Source organism: Zeus faber (assembly GCF_960531495.2).
Source record: "Zeus faber genome assembly, chromosome: 1".
Lineage (NCBI taxonomy): Eukaryota > Metazoa > Chordata > Actinopteri > Zeiformes > Zeidae > Zeus > Zeus faber.
Window position 1 is genome coordinate 20,409,958 of NC_137193.1, and position 6,000 is coordinate 20,415,957.

At 41.0% G+C, this 6,000-nt stretch overlaps 1 protein-coding gene across 1 annotated transcript in view; it reads left to right on the forward strand.

Annotated features, from left to right (window-relative positions):
- The window catches only part of csmd3b (CUB and Sushi multiple domains 3b), a gene marked incomplete at its 5' end in the record, with an annotated part of 405,005 nt that overhangs the window by 216,455 nt on the left and 182,550 nt on the right, over positions 1–6,000 (forward strand). The gene's annotated exons all lie outside the window — the stretch shown is intronic.

Consider the following 6,000-nt stretch of genomic DNA (forward strand, 5'->3'; position numbering starts at 1 on the left):
GCAAGCCAAGGCTTGGTGTTTGAGCCGAGGAAAGGAGAAATTACTTTATTGTATCGAAGGACACCATCAGTTCCAATCTGGAACTTTCTTGTTTCTGAGCTGAGACAGCTACAGTAGAGAGAAGATAAAAAACATTAAGAATGTTCCGTAACCACTTTTTGATGAACAAAGAAAACCGCTCAAAATTGTGGGAAAGAAAATGCATTCTTAGAGAGACATACATAAAAAGATGAATGGCAGTTGATACAAATCATATTTTTTGGGGTATTCCTGTCCCTCCCTCATCTGTCCCTCATTCCCCTGTAATGCGACTCTCCCCTTCTCCATCTGCTGCCTTTTTTCAGCGGCATCGGAGGTCAGTTTTTGGGCGAGATTCAGAGAAGGTATGAGACGGAGGGGAGGGGGAGGGATAATTAGATGCTTTTTCACTTTGGCATTTTTTAAATCATTCATATTTTCTCGTTTTCCCTCAGACCATTCTTTCGTCCATGTTATGTTATCATTAAATCTCTCTCTCTCTCTCACTTTTACCCAGTCCGTCCCTTGTTCACATAGACATATAGATGGCTACAAACAAATACAATCTATGTTTATAATCTACAAAGTAAAAATGAAACAAACTATGATAATCTGGCACTCTGTATGGCAACAGAAAATTCCAAAGTTCAGAAGCAATAATGCAGCCCACTTCATTATTGCAAATGGATGTCTGGACCCATAATTAGAATCACTTCACAGTTAATTTGGCATGTCCCTTGACGAGCATGGCCGCTATTATAGAAAAAAAACGTTAGAGTTAAAGGCTGTGGAAGGGGACCAGTCAGCTTGCTGTATGGTGAATACAGGCTAATTTACGAGGCAAAGTTCCGACGGCTTCCTTCTCGGTGTATTCTGACATTTTTTTTGTCATGCTTATTTGGCAAAACTTTTCCTCCTGGGTCGAGGAGAAGCACAATCACTCCTGTCCTCATCCTCCGTATTCCAATTGTATCTACTGTACATGATGCTCAAAGCTATAGAATCAAGATTAATAAGCCATGTCTCCAAGAGAGATCTATAGTTCCACTGAGGTACTCTAAGATATTGTAATCTCCTAAGTGCTTTTACAAGTGACAGCTTGGAGCAATATCTGAATGCCAAACGCAAACCCCCCCCCCCCCACACCCCGGGCCTCCTCAACATTACATTTTTACATTTTATGTTATGACCCCAGAAATATCCCCCCATCAATGAGAACACATGTATTATCTGATGGCTATCTGTTTATCAAATAAAAACCAACAGAATGATCTATTGCTCCAAAATACTCCAGAAAGTTAGTTCTCAATCTTTCAGGGAGCTTTACCGTCAATGGATTAGTTATTAATGTTGCTTTTTAAAATATTCTGATGTATAGCACTGGATGTTCTGTGTCAAGTAAAAACCAACGTTATCTTCTTGGCAGGGGCAGAAATCACGGGGAGTAGATGGGGTCCGGAACCCCTGGTGACATCCCCGTTTTATTATGCCCCCCACCTCCCCCAAGTTTCAAACCAAAGTTAGGCACTTGCTTCTTAGAGACACTTATTTAAATGTATAGCCATTGAAAACGAGCTGCTACTAACGCACGCCTGTGAATAAGCATAGGCTTTCTAAATATTGATTATCCATTTGAAAATAACTTTGTACCGGTGCCCTTAATACATTGACAAGGCCGTTGGCACCGCCAAATACACAAATTCCCCCTTGCAAAGCACAACATTGTCTACATCGTCTATAATTTGCTAGACAGGAGATCATGGAGAATTAGTTCAGTCATTAGCCACAAATGCTAATCCCTAAATTAATGTTAAAATCTCTTCAGTCTTTCAATCCATAAGGGAATTATGAAGGCTCAATATTCGGTTAGTCACCACTTTGTTTAGCCATTGTTCCAGTACAGGGAATTGCACAGTAAAAACAACAGGTTATTATGTATCCAGGGCCAAGATATGATAAACAATTGTCCATTCAACAAAAATCTATATGTACCTGATAAAATGGTTGTAAAGTGCCTTTACAGCAGCCACCTCAAGAGAAACCTCAATCACTACAGACAGAAGCCATCAGAGTAAATTCATGACTTCATAATAAATTACAAAAAGCCATCACTAATGTCAACATTTTCAGTCATTTTCAGTAATGGTCTGCTTCACATTGTACACATAAATATATTTGCACCTGTCCAACCAGAACATTTGAGTTTTTGCCAGTAAACAGATTAACTGCAGAGTGTTGCACTTGTCCTCTGAATGTGTCTGATGAAGGCACCACTCATTTTCGACTGTTTAGCGTTGCATTTATTATATTAATGTTGTTTCTCCTGTTGATTGGTTTCAATGACAACTTTTTGATTGCAAAATCAAATTCAACGAAGTTCACTTTTCATTATATCAGATAAAGTCAAAGAAAAACTCATACTGTATGTACAGCTCTGAAACTACTATGAAATTATTAGCACTTGATGTTCCGCCTTGATGGGAGACAATGGTTGTCGCATTCCCCTCAACGTATAAACTTAAATTGCAGAAGTAGTGTTGGATAATGAGACCCCATCAGCCAAGACCGGTGTTGTTGAGAAATCATCCAACAATCAAACTGTTGAAGACATAAAGGACGTCGCAGTTACTGTGACATCGAACACACATAAGCAATGCGCTGCCAAGCAACGCATTAAACAGTTGGGCAGTGCCTCACAGGGTAGAGCGGTTCCTCCAGTAATCGGAAGATTGCCTGTTCGATCCCAGGTCCCCCTTGCAGCATGCTGAAGTGTCCTTGAGCAAGGCACCTAACCCCTAAATTCTCCCGGTGAGCCTTGCATGACTTCCTCCACCGGTGAATGTTGTGAGTTGCTTTGGACAAAAGTGTCTGATGAATGACGTAATGTGATGTAAACATATAGCTACCTTGTATGGTGCCATGACTGAAATACCAGTCTGTTGACTGTCGCTTTGCAGATGTAACATATTGCAAGGAGTTTGTTCGATCTGACAGTATGTTGGGCTATCCTTTCCTGGTCTCCAGAGACGCTCTCCAATAACGAGCTTCCAGACCTTTGAGTTATCACCAACCCATTTCTGCTCTGTCCTGTACTGCAAATTAAGTTAGAATGCTGCAATCAATGGCTAGCGGGCGAAACAACACACCTGCAGCATAGTGAAGGACACAGTACAGCGTCCAAGTAATGTGCTGTTCATAAGCCCTAGTGGAATGCCTCTTGTGACATCACTCCACTGACGTTAAACTCCTCAAAAACCTGTTGCAGATGGGCACAAATTGGCAATTTGACAAGTTATTGTATCTCGACTTGAGTGTGAATTCTGAATAATTCTCTACATCTGTTCATTTGCTCCTGCCTCACAGGTGTTCCCAGGCTGTCCTGGGGCTTCACCTAGTGATTTAACTTGAACAAGCCTGCTTTTCAAAGCCTGCTTTTTAGCCCCACAGAGAGACGTGGGTAATTACACTGACACGCAAGTGTTTCTTGAACAGGCAGTTTGGGAGACCCTTAAACGCTGCGCATAGGCTTACTGCATAGATTTATGATTAAATTCTTGTTTTAATATTAGAATAGATTGGACATGCACATGCTGTCCTCTTAATGATGCACTCTGGGTAATGATGTCATTGCAGGAGGTGAATTAAGAGCTGTAAATATGAATAATGTGAGTGAGGAGGAGGGAGTCTGTAGAGAGTAGGGAAAGTGGGCTGGGGTGGGGGAGGTGAAAGATGGATAAGTGCATTAGAGAATAAACAGCAGGATACATTGAGCCGCACAATCATATAGCACCAAGTGCTTTGTAGTTTACAATTAAATGTTGATGTTTGTATGGATGCTGGAGGCTTTTTGGAGAGTTTTCTGCCGACATCATGTGGACGGTGTTCTTCCTGTGTAGATACCCAAGTCAGATATATGAGACCATCCTACATTGTAGTCTTTCTGTTCTTTTGTATGCCTCTGTATACTACGTTGGAAGTTACTGCTTTTTTTTTTTTTTTTACATGCATGTGTACATTGCAAAATAGGTAAAACACTGCTGGGGTGCGATAGGTTTGATGGTGATAAAAATTGGGTCAGTTTTAACTTCATTATTGAGTTTTGATGTTAATAAAGAAGATACTGCATCAGTTTCTATACCTAATATCATAAGGTATTGATTTTAACACAAGGCTTAAAAAAAAACTAAAATGGGATCCTTTTAGAACCTGATGATATATTACAGACTGACAGTCTGCACATTACACAATGCCTTTACGTTTGTTTAAATTCTTAATCATGAAAATGCGTATATATATATATATATATATATATATATATATATATATATATACACAAGGGACAAATTGTGATGACTAGACGACTGGGTCAGAGCATCTCTAAAACGACAGGTCTTGTGGGGTGTTCCTGGTATGCAGTGGTTAGTACCTACCAAGAGTTGTCCAAGGAAGAACAATTGGTGAACTGGCAACAGGGTCATTTGCCCCCATGGGCTCATTGATGCATGTGGGGAGCGAAGTTTAGCCCGTCTGGTCTGATCCCACAGAAGAGCTATTGTAGCACAACTTGTTGAAAAAGTTAATGCTGCTATGATAGAAAGGTGTCAGAACACACAGTGCATCACAGCTTGTTGTGTATGGGGCTGCGCAGCGGCAGACCGCTCAGAGTGGCCATGCTGACCCCTGTCCACCGCTGAAAGCATCTACAATGGGCACGTGAGCATCAGAACTGGACCATGGAGCAATGGAAGACGGTGGCCTGAAGCAACAAGGCTGATCCATGGGGGCCCCACCTCCCAACTTCCAGGAATTAAAGGATCTGCTGCTGATGTCTTGGTACCAGATACCACAGGACACCTTCAGAGGTCTTGTGGAGTCCACGCCTCGACGGGTCAGAGCTGTTTTGGCGGCACGAGGGGGAGCTACACAATATAAGTGCTTATTAGTGGTGTTTTTTTGTTGTGGCTGATCGGTGTATATATATCTATATATATATATATATATATATATATATATATGTACATATTTTCTGAGGACAGTCAGTAATTATTATTCAACTAAACTTCTCAAAATGTCATCTTTATCCTCCTCTTCTGTTTCATCTACTGTCAAATGTATTTTCCGCCCAATTTGAAGTCATCCAGCCTTGATTTGCGGTATTGTAGTCAATTTAAATATGTTGCCAACTGAATAGTTATGGTCGTATTGGTGTTTGAGAATGTATAATGCATTATTTATTGGCGGTGATAGGAGTAATGGAAAACAAAACAATAAAGAGGGATATGGAAAATCCCCACAGTCTCTTTTCAGCTCTTTCGTCAATCTGATTCTTCAACATATACAGCACACACACGCACGCACGTACGTGAATTTTATACCTTGCCCCACTGGCTAACAAACTGAATTGCATTTGTTATAGAACAGCCACAATGATCAACACAGCAAACTAGATCGATGTTCTTCGGTGAGATAGAGTTGACCATTTTCCATAATGTGGTCAGTGCTGTCCAATTTTGCATGGTTGGATTGTTTATTGTGACAGGACAAGCATTTAGTTCAACTAGGCATGTCTGCCTTTCACATGCAGTTTGCAGAGACACACTCACACACACACACACACACACACTCTCTCTCTCTCTCTCTCTGTCTCTCTCCGTCTCACTCTCACATACTGATACATACATTTACATATATTAATTGAAGCAGTGCCACTGTATTTATGTCTGTGTCTTTTTGCGTGAAGACTAAAGCAGACATCTGAATCCAGTTAATCTACTGTAAGGAACAAGGTGACACAGACACACACACACACACACACACATACACACACACACACACACACACACACACACACACACACACACACACACACACACCTTGGCAAAGAACCTACTCAGCATTCCTGCAACTTTTCCTATTGGCTCAACAGACTACTGGGGAATGGTGTCGGACGAGTGCTTGCCGTCCTTCTGTATCGTGTGTGTT